This window comes from Stegostoma tigrinum, unplaced genomic scaffold (genome assembly GCF_030684315.1).
Source record: "Stegostoma tigrinum isolate sSteTig4 unplaced genomic scaffold, sSteTig4.hap1 scaffold_53, whole genome shotgun sequence".
NCBI lineage: Eukaryota > Metazoa > Chordata > Chondrichthyes > Orectolobiformes > Stegostomatidae > Stegostoma > Stegostoma tigrinum.
In genome coordinates, this window is record NW_026728461.1 from 925,074 (window position 1) to 946,225 (window position 21,152).

The 21,152-nt window shown below is 44.4% G+C and overlaps 1 long non-coding RNA gene across 2 annotated transcripts; it reads right to left on the reverse strand.

Moving 5' to 3' along the window:
• Window positions 1-7,972: 7,972 nt before the first annotated feature.
• On the reverse strand, window positions 7,973-20,891 carry LOC132208753 (uncharacterized). Of its 2 annotated transcripts, none has more exons than XR_009444885.1 (4): window positions 20,832-20,891; window positions 19,829-19,960; window positions 17,493-17,607; window positions 7,973-9,484 (listed from the first exon to the last, which is right to left on the reverse strand). It is a non-coding gene; the product is annotated as an uncharacterized LOC132208753 (long non-coding RNA). The 2 variants fall into 2 exon arrangements; XR_009444884.1 differs by lacking the exon at window positions 20,832-20,891 and adding an exon at window positions 20,519-20,631.
• Between the last annotated feature and the right edge of the window lie 261 nt (window positions 20,892-21,152).

A 21,152-nucleotide genomic window follows, 5' to 3' on the forward strand; every position in this document is an offset into this window, starting at 1 on the left:
TGGCCCCTTTGTCAGCGACGGAAGTTACATGCTTTAGAGGTTTCACACCTTTACAGATTTTCCCCACCTAACCCTATTTGAAACAGTTTGATTCTAATTTCAATTCAGTCAGGAATCTTAAGACAGTGTCTGCATTCCGATGTGTGGGAAGAAAAGGAGTTACAAAAGCGTTACACTGAATTCCTAGCTGGGCAGGAAGCTTCAGGGCTGAGCCTGCATACCTATGTACGAGGAGATAAGAGTTTACTTCTATAAATTAAAGTCTCTGCATAGGAATCAAATGCAGATAAAATACTTCAATTTATAGTAGCATAGAAATCAATGGGATGTTATCACATTAATATCTCATTCGTAGAACATAACACAGAACATAGAACATTACAGCACAGTACAGGCCCTTCAGCCCTTGATGTTGTGCCGACCTGTCATACCGATCTCAAGCCCGTCTAACCTACAGTATTCCATGTACGTCCATATGCTTATCCAATGACGCCTTAAATGTACCTAAAGTTGGCGAATCTACTACTGTTGCAGGCAGAGCGTTCCATTCCCTTCTACTCTCTGAGTAAAGAAACTACCTCTGACATCGGTCCTATATCTTTCACCCCTCAATATAAAGCTATGCCCCCTCGTGCTCACCGTCACCATCCTAGAAAAAAGGCTCTCCCTATCCACACGATCTAACCCTCTGATTATTTTTTATGTTTCAATTAAGTCACCTCTCAAACTTCTTCTCTCTAACGAAAACAGCCTCAAGTCCCTCAGCCTTTCCTCGGAAGACCTTCCCTCCATACCAGGCAACATCCTAGGGAATCTCCTCTGCACCCTTTCCAAAGCTTCCACATCCTTCTTATAATGCAGTGACCAGAACTGTACACAATACTCCAAGTGCGGCCGCGCCACAGTTTTGTACAGCTTCACCATAACCTCTTGGTTCCGGAACTCGATCCCTCTATGAATAAAAGCTAAAACACTGTATGCCTTCTTAACAGCCCTGTCAACCTGGGTGGCAACTTTCAATGATCTGTGTACGTGGACACCGAGATCTCTTTGCTCATCTACACTGCTAAGAATCTTACCATTAGCCCTGTACTTGACCTTCCAGTTACTCCTACCAAAGTGCATCACCTCGCACTTGTTTGCATTAAACTCCATTTGCCACCTCTCAGCCCAGCTCTGCAGCCTATCTATGTCTCTCTGCAACCTACAGCATCCTTCATCACTATCCACAACTCCACCGACCTTAGTGACATCTGCAAATTTACTAACCCCTCCTTCTATGCAAAAATCCAAGTCATTTATAAAAATGACAAACAGCAGTGGACCCAACACCGACCCTTGCGGTACACCACTAGTAACTGCTCTCCAGGATGAACATTTCCCACCGACTACCACCCTCTGGCATCTTTCAGCAAGCCAATTTCCGATACTAACTGCTATATCTCCCACAATTCCATTCCTCCGCATTTTGTAAAATAGCCTATTTTGGGGAACCTTATCAAATGCCTTGCTGAAATCCATATACACCACATCAACCGGTTTACTCTTATCTACCTGTTTGATCATCTTCTCAAAGAACTCAATAAGGTTTGTGAGGCACGATCTTCCCTTCACAAAACCGTGCTGACTATCCCTAATCAATTTATTCTTTTCTAGATAATTATAAATCCGATCCCTTATAACCGTTTCCAACACTTTATCAACAACTGAGTTAAGGCTCACTGGTCTATAATTACCAGTGGTGTCTCTACTCCCCTTCTTGAACAGGGGAACCACATTTGCTATCCTTCAGTCAGCTGGCACTATTCCCGTAGACAATGACGTGTTAAAGATCAATGCCAAAGGCTCAGCAATTGTCTCCCTGGCTTCCCAGATGATCTGAGGACAAATCCCATCTGGCCCAGGGGACTTATCTATCTTCACTCTCTGAAGGATTTCTATTACCTCATTCTTGTGAATCTCAATCCCACCTCGTCTAGTAGCCTGTATCTCCTCCCTCCTTTTATCATTTTGTGATAACCTATAACGGGGCCGAGAGGGGAGCTGCTAAGCTGTGAAACTCAAATCTGCAGCAAGGGCTCAGGCATGCCATAAATGTACAGCAGGCAGCTATGACAACCACGAGAACACCTAACCCATGCAGCAAATATGAGCCCCAAGAACCACGCATAAGCCATCCCAACAAACTCTCTCCAGGCCGGGGTCCCTCACTGTACTGTTCCAACTGCCCCTGTATGGCTTGGACAGCATGGGAAATGTTATAGGTCTTATTGGTGGCGTGGGTAATGCCTGATAATAGTGCATACTCCTCTTTGCCGAACCAGCTGATATCCCACTGCATACCGGGTTTGCTGAGCATAGAGACAAAGTTGAGCCAGTTCTTGGTTGACCGCCTCCAATGCCGTCATTGTGCTGTTTCCAAGGGCGGCGAGTCCACGTACAAGGTAATTTCGAATTTTCTTTTGTGACCACCACCCCAGGGGAGCCTCCGAAGCTGACAGCTCCCTGGAAGCCGAATCCTAAGGAAGAGCCCAAAGCAACTGGGTTCTGCCATGCAGTGCAAAACTCCCGGCTCAGGAAGCATGTGACAATTCGCCGTTGAATTCGGGCTTGTTGGGGACAAGGGACCGTGAGGGGCCCAATGGTCCCAACAGCAAACAGCACCAGCAGGGTTGGAGTGGCAGCAGTGAAGGTCTCGTTAAGGAGGAAAACTAATCCCTTTTTATCCCGGTAGCAGGTAACAGACTCAAGTATTTCTTGATGGCTATGCCAGGAGGACTGACCCTTATGTGGATGGAAATTTGCGGAGTTAAATTGAAATGACCCACAGTCGGTTTTTACATGAATGCCATTGCAATCCCCACAAGACCACTGTATGCCCAGGGTCACAGTTATGGGCTTAGATTCTAAGCAGGGGCAGTTCAACAATCCGCCTCTCGTGGTGCAATTTCTCTTTACACACCGATGGGGCCAGGAAACATTTTGGGGGTGATTAGTGACGAGAGCAGGCACACAACAAGTCCCAGTTCCATTAAAGCAAAACGGATAGATGATGGGACCTATACAGCTAGCCCCTTCCTTCCCATGCCCAGGTCAAGCGTCCACACAACCAGAGAGGCCACCAACTGCCAGTTTCACACACGTACCCTGCACACCCCTCGTCCATGTTCCCCCCTCCCCTCGGCAAGGCTTACCGGAATACTCTATTTCATAAAGCTGACGAGGCTTCCAGGCAGGTGTCGCTACAAATAACGCTTCGACGGACGGTGCTAGTGGGTAACATGCTGTCCAATTCCCGTGCAGCCGGATGTGTGTTTTATAAAACAGATCGTCCTGCTGGCCATGCATGGGCAGAATAATACTCAGTCCAATGGTTAAATGCACGCTGATGAGGAAATCCATCGTTTACAGTCACTTAAGTGGATCCAGCGATTCAGTCCTTGAGCTTTAAGGGCTGTCGGAGTCTGAAGAAACACTTGGTACGGTCCTTTCCACCTTGGTCCAAGCTTGGGGCGATCCCAGTCCCGGACAAGTACAAAATCTCCAATCTGCAGCCACGAAGATCGATCCTGAATCTCGAGGTCTTGTTCCGGTGTCTGCGGAGGTGGTCCGAAGGCGCACTTCACCGGCAAATGGAGAAACTTAAAGATGATGTTAGTTGTTGGAAGTACCTTTGCATTTCTTCTCCCATCACATTTAGGTCAGTTTTGGTGGGTGGGCTGGCATTGTCATCCCATGGTGTTCTGCTGGGTAGGCCATAGGCTATTTCCACTGCTGAGAGCCCAGTAGTAGAGTGGGGTGTTATTCGCATGTGATACAAGGCTAGTGGCAAAACCTTTAACCAATTCAGGCCGGTTTCTGGTGTCAACTTGGTCAGTTTGGTTTTCAGTGTTCCATTAGCTCTCTCCATTATCCCTGCTGCCCGAGGGTGGTAGGCAGTGGAATTGTTGTTGGATGTGAAATGTACCACACAGTTCCTTATTAATTTTCCCTACAAAGTGAGAGCCGCCGTTCGAACGAATTTGTTGCCGTACTCCAAACCTTGGTATTATTTTGGTTAATGACAGTTTTACTACTGTTGAGGCTTTGTTGTTTGTCGTTGGGAAAGCCTCTATCCACCCACTGAATACATCTACAATGACAAGACAATATTCGTAACAGTTTACGCGTGGCAGGTCAATAAAATCTAGCTGAATGCATTCAAACGGCCCACCTGGCAAGGGTGTTTTTCCTGGTGAGCATCTCACCCTCTGACCCACATTGTTTTGCTGGCATGTGAGACAAGATGCTACACGAGACTGGGCTGCTTCAGTCAGTCTGGGGTGCCAGCAGGTATGGAGCATTATACCACTCATTCCCTCCTTGACAAGGTGGGTGTCAGAATGCAGACAGTCAACAAGCATAGGTAATAAAGTATCAGATACACACACTTCATCGACTGTGGTGACCCAAAGGCCTGAGGACACAGAATGCAAACATCCATGCACGTTCCAAGTATTCTTTTCAGAAGCGTGGGCATCCCCCTGTAAGTGCCGAACAGTGACCATATCTGGTATGCCCGTCTTGTCTGAAGGCGTGCGATTTACCGCCTGCTTGTTCATAGAAGGTATAATTAAAATTTGCTCTGCAGCAGCCTGATCAGCCGAAGCGCTGCCCCGAGTAACTGTAGAATCAGAGGTATGGGCAGCACATTTGATAATAGCCAATTGTTTAGATTTAAGTGTGAAACTGTGTAGGGAAGAGGATTGCCTGGAGGTTTTCAACAGACAGGGAATCCTGGATGGTTGTACCTGAGGATGTTAAAAATCCATACGAGGTCCGGAGAAGGAGTGGGGCATCAGTAAGGGCCGGGCGTGGAGAGGTTAGAACTTGGTTCTTCAGCAGGCAGTCATGTTGGGTTCGCTCAGAAATGTGACTGGGTTAAGAGTGGAGCAGGAAGAGATAAGGAACAAATCGCAGGGATAAGGAGCAAATCACAGGGAGAACCTGGGAACAAGGGTGTAATCCCTGAGATACAGTGTCCAGGCGAGTGGAGTAGCAGGCAACTGGTCGTTATAATTCAAGTTAAAAGGGCCTATTGTAAACCTGTGAGTTTCAGTATGATGTCTGTGCGTGTGTAAGTGATGCAGTACCACACGGGTTAGGGCAGTTTCAATACCCACTCCGCATGATGATTGCCGTCAGTCAGGAGGAAGGGCAACAGGGTGAGTGCACAGGAGGAATCTCTGCCCCGTGTCATGTCTCATTTGCACAGTGTCACCATATCCCATTTACCAAACTGAACCAGGGGGGCAGTATGGGCACTAACATTGCAGTGGTGTCCTGAACTAAGACAGAGAGTGGCAGGAGGGGAAGAAAACTCCAGTTTGTTAAAAAAAAATACCAAGCAAGAGTTGAATTTATACATGCTAAAAAAATTAAACAAATTTACCATTCACAAAAATCAGAAATTCTTGGGAAAAAAAAATGAATGTTGCAGGTGGGCCCTAGGACCCAGCGGAGCCACAGCTGTGGGAGAAACTGCAAGTTTCAAGAGGTATCCATTACCTGGAGAAGTGGGCGTGAATTTCAAAACAGTGGCGTGTGCCATTGATGGAAAGGCGCTCTCCTGCCTTAAAGCGGGCGGGGGTGGGGTGGAATTTCACAGTGCTGGATATCTCGAATGGTTTCTGGTCTATCCCGGTTCGGCAGGACCAGTACAAATTCGCATTTACTTTTACAGGACAACAGTGCACGTGGAGTTGTCTGCCACAGGGTTTCCATTGTAGCCCCAGCATTCTCCACCAGTGTGTGGCAGACTGTTTAAAAGATTGCAGTGAGCCACACAGGCTTGTACAGTACGTGGATGACATCCTGTTGTTCACAGACAACAGTGAGGAACATGGCCCCCTACTGAGTGAGTTGTTACAACTCCTGTGCAAGAGCGAGTTGAAGGTAAATCCTAAGGCGACACAGATAGGGTTGAGGGAGGTCAAGTTCCTGGAACTGACCCCCAGGGCTGGGGAGCGCAGCACAGATGCAGCACAGGCTCGATCAGGGGCCCTTGACATAATTAAACACATCTTTTGTGGCTTCCAAGGGGCATTGACTTGCATTGCATTTTGACCCCCTTGTTTTGGGCTCGGGTGAGGGACCGTGCGATTAGGGAATTGGCGGTGATTTTTTTCTGACAGTGGTCCTTCTTTAGGGGATGGCTATTCGAGGGTCTCTTCCAAACTCTGTCCTCACATTCACTATCCTCTGCATGCGAGTTGGGACGATCATATTATTCGCTACTTGGGGAGTCGCCAGGAAACAGTAAACAGGTGTTAGATGGTAAAGTAGGCTGCACCCAGGACTTGTGTCTTCCTGGGCTTCACAGGTTTTACAAGGATCCTGTCGTCCCTCATTTTGTTCACTGACCATCTGGCCTGCGTCCTGTTTCCTGTTTCCCTGTTTTGCTTTAGATCTGGTATGACAGGAGGTAGGGTCTGTACAAGCCGTGGGCTTGCCAGGGGATTCATGTGGGCTGCCGACTGAAGGGCTTGGAGATTCTATGGGAGGTTTAGTTTGGTCAGTGTACGGTGGCGGTTGCTGGGACTGATGGCAGTGTTGGGGTGCCTGCAGATGTAGATTGGCCAAGGACGGGTAGGGTTCTGGAAGGGGCAGCGGTCCCAAAGGGGTAGGGGAATGCCTTCCCCAGCCCTCCTCGGTCTTGCTCATCTGTGTCATTAATTTGGAACAACATCGGCATGTCAGATATGTCAGGAGGTACCTCCGATTTTTTGTTTTCTGTCAACGCGGCCTGCCGCTCTAGCCCCCGTTCTTTGTCTTGTTGTTCTCTCTCCTGTCTTTCTTGGTTAACTCTTTCCCTTTGATTCGACTCACGATCCTCACACTGCCGTTTTCAAACTTCCCAAGTTTTGGGTTTCCCCTCGTTATCACAGGCACTGATCCCTCTCCTACGTGCATTATCCACCCAACTGGCCAGTTTTGATTTTTCAGTCAGCTCCTCAGCTCTCTTTCTCTAGAATGATATTAACCCTTTCCAGTGCCTCTTCTGCTTTAGTGCATAGATCTATATCCCGCGTTCTCCCCAGTGGCCAATTCTCATTTCCCAATCTTTTGTTTAAGCATGCTGACAGACGTCTGTACTGTACTTCATTTTCGGGATTATCCCGGCATAATCGATGTAAAGGAGTGCCGACACCTGATTTATCCAGTGTTAGTCCCATTTTTTTCCTTTGCTTTTTTTTATTAGCGCTTTCACTTTTTACTATCCCTATATACTACTGCAGTGTCCTTAGTCTCAACACCCACATCAGGGTCCTGACCTTCGCGTGGGGGATTTCCCCTCTTAACAATCGGTCTAAGGCAGGGTGGTTGAAACAGACAGACACTGTAACTACACTGTACCTAGGTCGTACACTAAACGCCCTACCTTTTCCCTATTGCCCGACACAGGATTTCACCCCCGGTCACCGGGTGAAATCTATCCTCCCAGATTTTAAAAATTACCAGTTATCTGACCTGGGGGCTCTAACCCCGGCCACCAGGGCAATCGAACCTCCCGAATTTCTTTACTCACCTGGGGACTCGAACCTCCAGGCGTTAGGATTCAGCAGTGTTCAAGACCGTGAGTTGTCTCGGGTTCCGTCAGTACTGAGACACGCAGGGGCGAGGGGTCACACGGATGGCAGGTTAGTGAGAGAGACCAAGGTGAATCGTACCTTGCGGGCCCGTCCGTCTCACTCCACCGACACTCGAGCGATCACTTATTCAGCCCTCCACGTGAGACTGCTGTACATGTTGAAACCCTGCTCTTGTTGCAAATGTCAAATTCGTTTTTGGACACCCTCACAGACTTGCTGCAATAACAAGACACTGACCTGTTTAGAAAAACACAAAATCCCTTTATTACCAAGCAAGTACAAGCTGTGGAGAATCACTGTACTCACTCAGAGTGCAGAGTCTTGCAAGTAATTTTCCCCGAGCCGCGGACAGTCCCCGCTTTTTATACTTTACAAAAGACATGATACATAAAACGATTTCACAATTTACAATGGCATGATACATAAAACAATTACTACAACAGACAAAAACAGGATACCAAGCAATTATTACATCAACAACATAAAAGACCAGGATATAGTATCGATTGCGAGTGAAGTGGCTGCTAATGGCAGGAGGCGATTTTGAGTTGTTGTCCGGGACAGTTTCTGATTTCAAGTTGCCAGTGTGACTGGCTAGAACCAAATCAGTGCCCTGTCCCCTTTGTCAGCGACAGAAGTTACATGCTTCAGAGGTTTCACACCTTTACAAAATTTCCCCACCTAACCCTATCTGAAACAGTTTGCTTCTAATTTTAATTCAGTCAGGAAGCTTAAGACAGTGTCTGCATACCGATGTGTGAGAAGAAAAGGAGTTACAAAAGCTTTACACTGAATTCCTAGCTGGGCAGGAAGCTTCAGGGTAGTGTCTGCATACCGATGTGAAGGTAGTTAAGAGTTTACTTCTCTTAATTAAAGTCTCTGTGTAGGAATCAAATGCTGATAAAAGGCTTTAATTTATAGAAGTATATAAATGAATGGGATGTTTTCACACTAACATCTCACAGACAGTTTAACTGCAGGTCCATAACAGCGAAACATCAACAGTAACTTAGGGCTCTGAAACTATATGTACAGCTTATGATAGTCATGTTAGTATTACTCACCCAGCTGTGAGCTGATGGTGGGGTAGAGAAGCTCTGAAGATAGTATGGAAGTGGCAGTCCTGTTGAAATTAGAAGACTCAGAACTTTGTCAGAAACTGAACAGCATCCTGTTTTATTAAGTAACTGACATATAAATTTATTTTATATCAATGTTACATGCAACCATTCTGACGTGAAAATGCCTTCATCTGCTGTTTCTGAGTAGCTGTAAATGGAAGTGTCTCCATGCTCGACTTATAGACCTCTTCCACGTGTATGTGGCACAAGTTTGAATAAACTCACCTTGTTTCAATCTACTGAGGTCTGAAGACACAATGCTTTCAAAAACCGGCTATCCAAGGAAGAATAATATTCTCTGGTTCCTCTTGAATTTAGCTTTGTCATGATTCCTTAATACAATGCTCTGTCAAAGGGAGTCTTAGGATAGTGGATAGTCACTCTCACATTTGGAATTCAGCTGTTTGGTCCATGTTTGCACCAAGAATGTAGGGAGGAGAGGAGATGAGTGGCCCTTGCTTAACTCAAACTGAGATCCATCACTATGATATTGCAAAGCAAGTGCTGCTTGATGTCATTGTTGTCACCCTGTTTTGACTGCATTTACGTACTGACAGGACAGAGAACTGACTGAAGGCTTGTCCATACAGACCACATGTATGGTTTCTCTTCACTGTAAACGATGCTTGTTCCTTCCATGTTCAAAGCTCCTGAGAATTAAGTGTTCCTGGCAGTTTTTGATCCAGTGTTTGAGTTGAGCTGCCTGTCAGTAAATGTTCCCTTTCAAATTTCCTGGCAAATAAATTTAATACAGTTAAAAGTAGAATGAAAGCTGCCGGATTGTCACCTGGATCACAAAAAACTGTGAGTGTTGTAAGTCAGGAATGAAAATAAAAGTTGCGGGAAAAGCTCAGCAGGTCTGACAACATCTGTGAATGAAAAAAACAGAGTGAATGTTTCGGATCTGGTGACCCTTTCTCAAGTTCAGAGTCAGGGTCACCGGACCCGAAACATAAACTCTGTTTTTTTTTCCTTCACCGTGTTGTCAGTCCTGCTGAGCTATTCCACTTGGATCCTTTGATATCTTTGAAAGGACAGAAGATGAAAAATACAGTACAAATCAGGCTGTGGGAACTGGCCGCAGAGCCAATCATTATTTGTGCAGAGCCATGAGAGTGGGAGGTTTGAGTGAGACCACAACAATGCTGTCGGTGTAACAATACAAACTGTACAACTATCTGACCATAACCTGTGTCAGTCTGTAACTGGATATGTGTAAATGACCGAAGCTTGCTGAAAATGCATTCCTGCAAGCAGGTGGGAATTCATGATCCTCCTTTCGATAATTAATTCCCCTTTTGCACTGGTGAGATTTGTATTTGGAGTACTGTGTTCAGTTCTGGTCACCCAACTTAAAGAAGGTTGTTATGAAACATTTCGGGGCAAATTCAGTGGGCTAATACCTGGAATGAGTGGATTGACTTAAAAGAAAATCGAGAGGAAAATTTAGACAGGCTCGCCTGTATCCTCTGGAGTTGAGAAAAGGAACAGGAGACTAAATTGAAACATGAAAGATCCTGAGGGGACCTGACCAGATGCATGGTGAAAACGTGGTCCCTCTTCTGGAAGGATCTAGAACTGAGGGTCATTGTTGAAAGGTAAGGGTGAGTCCATTTGAAATAGTGGGGAACATTTCTCTCAGAGGGCTGAGAATCTTTGTGATTTCCTTCACCAAAATACAGTGGATGCAGAATCTTTCTATTTATAAAGAAAAGGCAGATTCTTGCTGACCAAGATGATGAAAGATATTCTGAGATATGCAGGCACATAGAGCTGAGTTTGAAATTAGATCAGCAGTGATTTTATTGAGTCGCAGAGCAGGTTCGAGGGGCCGAGTGGCCTACACTTGTTCCTCATTCCTTTGTTTGAATAAACCGCAAGACAAAGAAACTCGAGTCTTGTCTGATTACTGTGGGTGAGGGGGGTCAGGGTTTGTGCTCCCACTTCACTCACCCAGTGGATTAGTTCCTCTCTACACCCCAAACAGCTTCAATTAACATTGGAAAAAAATTAATCACATCAGCTGTCATCCTTCTAACTTACAGGGAATACCTCATTCCTAGTGGGATGATGCATTTTAAATCGGAGTAGGGAACACACAAATTAGGAATCAGAGTTGTCCATTCTGTCCCTCGAGCCTCAAAAAGGTCAAAGCTGATTTTTTTGTGCTTCGATTCCACATTCACACTTGACCTTGTTTTTTTTTAAAAACTTCCTGTGGGCACTGCTGGCTGAGTTTAGTTGCCATGGAGAAGGTGGCAGTGATCTGCCTTCATGAACCACTAGAGTCCATGAGTGGCAGGTGGACACATAATGCTGTTAGGGAGAGAATTCAGGATTTTGGCCCACCAGCACTGAAGGTATAGCAATACATTTCCAAGTCAGGATGGTGAGTGGCGTGGAGGGAATTCACGCCCAACACAGAGTCTACAGCACGGAAAAAGGCTCTGCTGGCTCTGTCTGACCTTGACACTATCTTCCAAGTACTCTGTTATTCCATCTTTTATAGCTGACCCTAACATATTTTTCCAACCAACAATTTTATGCAAATTCCCTGTTTTCTTTCTGACTCCCTTCTTACATACTGGGGTTACATTAGCTATCCTCCAATCCATAAAAAACTGACAGTCCATAGAATTTGGAGGATAACCACTCGTGCATCTGCTATTTCTACAGCCACTTCCTACAGTACTTTGAGATGAAGATTATTAGTCTCTTGAGATTTATCTGCCTGTTATCCCATTAGTTTTTCCAATATCATTTTCCTACTAATACTGATTCCACCTTCCTATTAGACCCTGAGATCCCCTTAATTTTGGGACGTTATTTGTACCCTCCTTATTGAAAACGTCAGTCATATTTAATTGGTCTGTGATCACCGTGTACCCCATTATGAATTCATTGTTTCTGCTTGTAAGGAGACCCTATATTCTTCGTGACCAGGCTTTCACTACCAATGTTCAACAAAGAGTTTAATGATGATCATGAAACCGTTGTCAATCGTCAGGAAAAGAAAAATCATCTGGCTCACGGATATCCTTCAGGGAAAGGAACTGTATCCTTCACCTGGTTTGGTCCATGTGTGACTCCAGCCGTACAGCAATGCAGCTGACACTTGATAGCCCTCTGGGCAATAAATTCTGGCCAAGCCAGCAAAGCCCACATCCTGTGAATGAATATAAAACAAAATTCTATTGGTTTGTATGGTCCCTGCAGCATGTATTCATGTTCTGTTTTCTCACTCTGATTAAATCCCTTTGTTTCCCTTTGCAGAAATCTAAACTGCTCCCAATCCTGTTGTCAGTTGTTTTATTGGCCTAATTTTGTCTGCTGCTTCCTAAAATTTAATACCTGTTCATTTCCCTTTCTGTGCTGTGGTTTGATCATGTTTCCCATTTTGTTCTTATGCCAGGCTGCGATGAGTAACTTCCACAGCTTGCCCACACCCTCTTTCAATGTTTGCCATTACCCATTTAAACACTGATTCACCATTTATCACAACTAGCTCGTGCCTCATACCATTTCAAATTCTTTCATTTAATTACAGGACCCAAGACTCAGAAACAACATGATCACTCTCCAGCTTTGTGAAGAATTCTATCATATTCTGGTCACTCACCCTTAAGGGCCCATACTCAACTGGATTGTCAATTATTCCATCCTCATTATACAAAACCCATCTGCTTCTTCAACATGTTGATTCAGAAAATTGCACCATGTAGACACTAAGGATCCCTCCTGCACTGTACTGCTACAGTTGTGATTTGTACAATTTATAAGTAGGTTGCAGTCACCTCTAATTAAAGCCATACCTTTATGCCTTATATCTCTCAATTCCACCCCAATGCCTTCCCTAACATTACTGCAGCTTGGGGTCCATATGCAGCACGAAGGTCATTTTCTGTCCATTGGTGTTTTTCAGCTCAACCCAAACAGACTGTACTTCAATACACCCTATATTCTGGCTCACGTCAGTTTCCTGTTTTAATTAGCAGCTCATGACACATCCTTTTCCCTCTTTCCTGCCCAATCCATCTTCCTCAGACAACCCACTTATTCCAGGTTTCAGTCTTGTAAACCTCCTCTGAGCTACTTTGAATAAACGAAGAGAAGACCAAAACCTGCAGACAGTATTCGAGATTTGGTCTGACCCCTTCCTTGTACAAATGAAGCAGAACATCTTCTCATTGATTATTATTTGTTGTCATAATAAGGGAGATGGCCTAGTGGCTTTCTGGATTTCAGAGAGATCCTAATCAATTGGTGCAATGGGCTGAGTAATGGGAGATTGAATTTTATTTGGATAAATGTTTGTTTTACCACAACACAATACTTCACAAAGGCAGGACTTGTACAATTAATGGTTGGGCTCTGGGTAGTGTTGCAGATCAGAAAAAAAAAACCTCGGGTTTCAGGTACATCATTCTTTGAAATTTGCATCACAGGTAGACAGGGTGGTGAGGAAGGCATTTAGCACACTTGTCTTCATTGCTCAGGCCTTTGAGTACAGGAGCTGGGAAGTGATGTTGGTGAGTCCTCTTCTGGAGGACTGTGCGCTGCTCTGGTTGTCCTGTTATGGGAAGAATATCGTTAAACTGGACTGGGTTTGGAAAAAAAAAACTTACCATGCTATTGCCAGGAATGGAGGGGTTGAGTTATAAATATACGCTGGATTGGCAGGAACTTCTTTCACGGGAAGTAAGAGGTTGAGGGATGACCTTATGTAGTTTTAATAAAATAATGAGAGACACAGATAAGGAATAGCAAAGGTCGTTTCCCTCAGGTGGGGGATTTCAAAACCAGGGGCATATTTTTAAAATGAGAGGAGAAAGATTTTAAAAAACTCATGACGGGCATCTTTTTGTTTTATTTAGAGTGCTCAGTGTGTGGAACGAACTGCCAGAGGAAGTGATGGATGTGGGTAGTTACGATGTTTGAAAAACATTCAGATAAGTACATGAATTTGAATGGTTTGGAGCGAATATGGGCCAATTGCAGGAATTTTTTTTTAAATAAGGAAAACATTGCTGCTATCACTGGAAGAGATGCTTCTGAAAAATCATCCCATGAAAACATATGCTGAAATTAGAAATAAGAAATAAGAAAGGAGCAATCATCTGACGGGATTGTACCATAGGCTTCCTAATAGTCAGAGGGAAACTGCGGAACAAATATCCAGAGGGATCTCAGATACGTGTAAGAATAATAAAGTTATAATAGTTGGTGATTTTCAGTTTCCAAACATTTACCGGGACTGCCATTGTGTTAAAGGTTTAGATGGTGAGTATTTTGTGAAATGTGTTCAAGAAACTTTTCTTTATCAATAAATCGATGTTCCTATGGAAAAAAAAAGGCGTAGCAAGTGACTGAAGTGACAGTACAGGGAAACTTTGAGTCTTGCGACAGAATTACTATCAGTTTCAAAACAATTATGGAACAGAATATGCCTTCCAGAAAAAGTAAAAGCTTTAATTGGAGGAAGGCAAATTTTAATGCGATAAGAAAAGAACTCTCAACACTTCTGAGGAAGGATTAACAGACCTGCAACATTAACTCCGATTTGTCGCTCACAGATGCTGCCAGACCTGCGAAGCTTTTCCAGCAGCTTCTGTTTTTATAACTTTCAAAAGTTGACATGAGTAGACGGCAGGTATAAGGATGTCTGATAAGTGGGGGGCTTTCAAAAATGTGACAATTCAGAGTCATTATGTCTCTGTAAGAGTGAAAGGTAAGGCTGGTAGGATTAGAGAACAATGGGTGAAAAAAGATACTCAGGTTTTAGTCAGGAATTTAAAAAAAATAAATTAGTAGATGTAAAAAAATTGGCTCAAATGAATCTCTTGAACAGTGTAAACAGTGTTGGGGGCATTCTTAAACAGGAGATCAGGATGGCAAAAAGGCAACATGAAACTGCCTTGGGTGATAAGCTGAAGAATAATTCAAAGAGTTTCTACAAGTGCATTAAAAGCAAGAGAGCACCGAGAGGGCAAGCAGGGCTCCATAAAGATGAAAGAGATCAACTCTGTGTTGAGCATCAGGAGAGGAGAGAGATTTGAAAGGAATATATTGCATCAGTTTTTACTGTTGAGAAAGAAATGGAGGGGGTACAAGTCAGGGGTAGAAATATTTTGGTTTGAAAACAGCTCACGGAGATGGGGGAGATTTTTAATGAATATTTCTCCTCAGTGTTTACGAAGCAGAGAATCATGGATGCTAAGGAAACAAGGGAAGCAAGTGGGGATGTTTTGGACCATCGAGGTGGCGTTTGCAGCCTTAAAGCACATTAAGTTGATAATTCCACTGGATCTGATGAAGTCCATCTTCAGACACTGTGGGAGGCTGGGGAGTTAATTGCAGAGACCCTTGCAGAAATTTTTCCCTTCATCTTTTCTCACGACTGAAATTCCAGAAGACTGGAGGGTGGCTAATGTTGTTCCATTGGTTAAGAAAGGTAGCAAAGACCAGCCAGTGAACCAGTGGTAGACAAGGTATTGAAGATGATATTTAGAGAGTGGATCAACCAAAGCTGGGATATTCAAGATCTGATTAGGGTTAGTCAGCATGGATTTGTGCACAGGAATCATGTCTGACAAATCTATTCAAGTTTTTTGAGGAGGTAAGCGGGAGGATTGATGAGTTTAGGGCAGCGAATGCTATCTATATGGACTTTAGTAAGGCCTTCAACAAGGTCCCATACGGCAGCCTAGTCATGAAGGTTCAGTTGTGTGGGATCCAGGGAGAGCTAGATCATGGGATTCGAAATTGGGTCGATGGTAGGAAGCATAGCGTGATGGCTGAACTTTGGTTCTCAGACTAGTGGCCTGTGGCTAATGGTGTGCCACGGGGGTCAATACTGGGATCATTGTTATTTGTCCCTTACATAAATGATCTGGATGTCAATGTATATGGCATGATTAGTAATTTTGTATCATCTGCAAACTTAAGAGGTATTGCTGAGGTATCAAAAATTACAGGGGGATTGTGATCAGATGGGGAAGTGGGCTGAGGATTGCCAAATGAAATTCAACACAGCTAAGCGTGAGGTGTTAGCATTTGGAAAGTTCAGCCAAGGTAGGAGTTATACAGTAAATGGTGAAGTTCTGAGGAATATTGTGGAGCAGAGAAACTGAGAAGCACAAGTGCATAGTTGGTTGAAAGCAGCATCACAGGTAGACAGGGTGGTGAAGAAAGCATTTAGCATCCTGGCCTTCTTCGGTCGATGCATTGCATATAAGAGTTGGGATGTTATGTTAAAGGTGTACAGGTCATTGGTGAGGCCACACTTGCAGTGTGGTGTACAGTTTTGGTCACCCTGTTACAGGAAAGGCATAGTTAAACTGGAAAATGTGCAAAGAAGAGTTACGAGAATGTTGCTAGGAATACAGGCAAGTTCTAAGGAGAGGTTGGCCAGGATTGGACTTTATTCCTTGGAATGGAGGAGAATTAGGGCATACCTTACTGAGGTGAATAAAATCATGAGGGGCAGAGATAGGATGAATGCACGTAGTCTTGTTCCCAGGGATGGGGAATGGAAAACTAGAGTGTACAGATTTAAGGTGAGAGAGGTCAGATTTAAGGAGGACGTGAGGGGCAACTTCTTCACACAGACAGTGGTGCATATTTGGAATGGGCTGCCAGAGAATGTGGTTGAGACAGGTACAATAGCAACGTTTAGAACACATTTGGGCAGGTACATGGATGGAAGTGTTTAGTGGGGATATGGACCAAATGCAGGCAGTTAGAAATTGCTGAGTGGGCACCATAGTCAGCACAGACCAGTTTGGGCCGAAGGGCCTGTTTCCATGCTGTATTACACTCTGACTTTAAACCTCCAGTTCCTGCTTTAGTGCATCAAACCATGCTGTGTGAAGTTAAAGAGAAAACAGGGGCCCCTTTGCAGAAATATTTGCATCATCTATAATTACGGGTGAGGTGCCAGATGACTGGAGAGTGGCTAAAATTGTGCCTTTGTTTAAGGGATATCAGGAGAAGCCTGGGAGCTGTAGACCTGAGTCTGACTTCGGTTTTGGGTATGTAGTTGAAGGTAATTGTCAAATGTAGGATTTATGTATTTGGAGAGTCAAGGAATGATTAGTTGATTGAGTTTTTTGGAGAAGTAGCAAAGAAAATTATTAAGGGCAGAATGGTGGATGTAGTTTATTTTGACAAGAGTAAAGTTTTTGACAAGGTTCCACAAGGTGGACTAATTAGTAAAGTTAGATCGTATGGGATTCAGGGGGAGCTTGTCAGCTGGATACAGATATGGCTTCGTGGCAGGACACAGGGACTGGTGGTGGAGGGTTGTTTATCAGACCGGAGGCCTGTTCCCAGAAGTGTTCCACAGGAGTCAGTGCTCGCTCCAATTTTGTTTGACCTTACATAAAAAAAAGCGATTTAGATTAAAATAGTGGAGACATGGTCAGTAAGTTTGCAGATGACTCCAAAATAGGCAGGATAGTGGACAGTGACGTAGGCTGTCCAGGATTACAAAGAGATCTTGATTTACAGGGTTAAGAGGCTGAGGAATGGCAGGTGGTGTTTAATTTGGATAAAGGCGAGGTATTTCGTTTTGGTAAAACAAACAAGATCAGTATTTGTACAATTAAATGTAGGGCCTTGGGGTTAGTGTTGTCGAACAGAGAGACCTCAGGGCTCAGGCCCTTAATTCTGTGAGGTTGGCATCACATGTAGAAAGGGTGGTTAAGTCGGTGTTTAGCCTGCTTGCCTTCACTGCTCAGACCTTTTGAGTACAGGAGGTGGGACGTCATGTTGAAATTGTGCAGAACATCAGTGAGGCCTCTTCTGGAGTAATGTGTCCACTTCAGATCTCCTGTTCTTCAAAGGATATCATCGACCTGGGGAGGATTCAGCAAAGATTTATCAGGAAGTTGCCAGGAGTGGAGGTTGAGAATAAAAAGAGAGGCTTGATTGGTTGAGGCATTTTTCCATTGCAGTCTCAGAATGGAGGGGTGATTTATATGTTTATATAATCATGAAGAGTACACCTAAGGTGAATGGAAGATCCCTTTTCATTTGGGAGGGGAATTTCAAGACAAGGGAGCTGGACGAAGCAAACTGAAACGTTCCCGGTTCATGCCCGAATCTGGACAGTTCTTATTGCCAGACTATTTGACGAAGGGCCAAACAGATGGAGGTTAGGTGATGCTTCTCGTGGCTGGATTAGCTTTCTACTCTGTGTGGCTTCATGCTACACTTACAGTCTATAGGTTACCAGTACTGGAGGGTATGAGTTATGTGGAGAGACTGGGGCTTCACTGGAAAACAGGAGGTTGAGCAGTGACTTTTGAGAGGTTTATTAAATCGTGAGGGGTATAATGTGAACAGCAAGGGCCTTCTCCCTTGGATAGGGGAGTCCAAAACTAGAGGGTATTTTTTTAACGGGAGAGGAGAAAAATTTGAAGGGCAGTAAAGGGGAACTGTTTCAAACAGAGTGTTGTTTCTATGTGGAATGAACTGCCAAAGGAAGTGAAAGATGCAGGTACACTTCCAACATTTATAAGACATTTGTACAGGTACATGAATAGGAAAGCTTTAGAGGGATATGGACCCAACTCAAGCAAGTGGGACTCGTTCAGTTTGGGAAGCCTGGTCAGCATGGACAAGTTGTAATGAAGGAGGCTAGAGAACGCAGAAATTTTTTTGATATTTTGAAAATAGTTCACATTACAGGAGATGAAGTGCTAAATGTCTCAGAAAATATAAATGTTGATAAATCTCCAGTACCTGATCTAGTGTATCTGAGGATATTGTGGGAAGTAAGGGAGGAAGTTGCAGAAATATTCGTATCATCTATAAATATGGGTGGGTGTGACATGACTGGAGAGTGGCTGATATTATCCCTTTGTTTTAGAAGGGATGTGGGAGAAGCCTGAGAACTATGAACCTTAGCCTAACACTGGAAAACAGTGACAGAATTAGGCTGGTATGGATTTATGAAAGGGAAATCATGTTGGACAAAACTGCCGGAATGTTTCAAAAATGCAACATTTAGAGTTGAAAAGGCAGTGGATGTGGCTTATGTAGGCTTTGAGAAGGCATTCAAAGTCCCCACATAAGAGATTAGCACGTAAATTTAAAGCATGAGAGATTGGGTATTCACAGGGATACAGAGCTGTTTGGCACACAGAAACAGTCAGAATAAACAGTCATTTCTTGTATGCCAACCAGTGACCAGTGTGGAACTGTGGTCCATGGTGGATCCCAGGTATTCATACAATCAATTTATCATTTAAATGAGAAATGCGTCTCAGTTCGAGATTATCTAGTTGGATTACAAAACTAGGAAAACACAAGTCACTGACAGTAAGCATGCAGGTGTAGCAGGGGGTGAAGAAGGCAAATGGTATTTTGACCTGCAGAGTTAGAGCATTTGAGTACAGGAGCAGGGATGTCTTCCTGAAATTGTACAGGATCTTGGTGAGACCACACCTGGGATGGTATGTGTAAATTTGGAATTTTTATCTGTGGAAGGAATTTCTGGCTACACAGGCTGTTCACAACAGTTGATCAGACTGATTCCTGGGATGGCAAGACTTACATGTAAGGATAGGATGGATTGGTTAGGATGAAATTCACTGGAGTTTAGAAGAACGATGAAAGATTTCACAGAAACCAATAAAATTCGAGGTAAATACAGGAAGGATGTTATCAATGACCAGGGAGTTGGAGCTTAGGGGCATGGACTCGGCTGTTAAGAATTGAAATGAGGAAATTTAAAAAAAAATACAGAGACTGGTGACCCTGTGAAATTTGCTGCCACAGAAAGCAGTTAAGGCCGAACACTGGATGTTTCCAAGAAGACGATAACATGTATAGTTGTCGTGGCTTAAGGGATCAAAAGACCTGGCTCTAAAGTGGGAGGAGGCTGAGTAGAATGATCAGCCATGATCAAAGTGACTAGCGGAGAAGGATCGAAAGCTACAATGGCCTGCGCCTGTTCCTATTTTCTATGTTTCTATTCTGTTGAAGGTGGAATATAAGAACAAAATGACAACAACAGACACAAAAAACAGCACGACCTTATCGCCACTGGATGAAAATCCTGCAACTCCTTACCAATTTGCAACATGGGAGCCACATCACCACGTGGATTGCAGCAGTTCAAGAAAGTGCAGAGTGATTTTGGAAGCTTCTGCAGTGGCTGCTCTGTCTCTCATTTTCAATCCAGTTTTCAAGTTGTTGAATGCCCTGAGAAACGTAACAGAGTATGTCAGAAATATCTTTGGAAGTTTGCTGATACTGGGGGAAGCAAGGGGTGGGATAGGGGCTGGAGGTAAAAAAAGTGGGTAAAGTGGGGGAAGAGGGACAATGAGAGAAACAACTGGCTGGATTTTGTGGTGGGGTGATGGGCGAAGAATAACCCCAATATCCAAACCACACGGACCCACCCTGTTCAGCTCTCTCCCTCCACTCTGTGGTCTTTCTCTGAGGCTCTGTCACACCAGCAGCCAGCTCAGCATCAAAGATGTGCATTTGGCCCAGTTTTAAAGTCCTTCTGTTTGACAACATTCTCTCCCAGACTTGCTGGCACCAGTTCCCAGATGCGGACCTTATTAATGGCCAAAAGAGTCTACACAGTTTTCCAATAAGAAACAACCTGCAATCGACTTCCAGGCCTGGCCTCAGAAGCCAATAATTGATTTTGCATTTTTTGGAGCACAACAGCTGCTCACAGTCCAGACGTCACCATTCAACTCTCAGATTCAAGCCAAAAATGACTTTTTAAAAACTCAAAACAAAACTCACCGAGGGTGCTAACACAATACGCAGTGGAAAGACCTCGAACCAGTGAGTACACATTGGAGTTCTGCTTTACTGAGAACACCTCTCATTGCTGTAATCACATTCTGAAGTGGCTTGACAGGGTAAAAGCTGACAGGACTTTCCCGCTCACAGGACAGTCTAGGCCTGTTTCAGGGAGGAAGCCTGAGGCTCTCTGCAAACTAAACGCGGTACTGGAAGACCCCTGTTTGGGACCTGAGACCTAAACTGAACAATCACGCAGCCCTCTTGCTGGAATACAGCACCGAAGCTGCCCTCCCCTTTAACCGGTACTCACCGCTTGTGGCTCTCATGGAGGACCATTTCATTCCGGATATCCCTCCCAGTACGCATGCTCACAATCACAATGAGCTGTGCGCATGCTCCATAGCTGAATACGCCGGTTTGAGACAATGGGAACTGCGGATGCTGGAGAGTGTGAGATAACAAGCTGTGGAGCTGGATGGACACAGCAGGACAAGCAGCATCTCAGGGGCACAAAAGCTGGTGTTTCGGTCCTAGACCCTTCTTCAGAAAAGGGGGATGGGGAGAGGGTTCTGGAATAAATAGGGAGAGAGGGGGAGGCGGACCGAAGATGGAGAGAGGAGAAGGTAGTTGG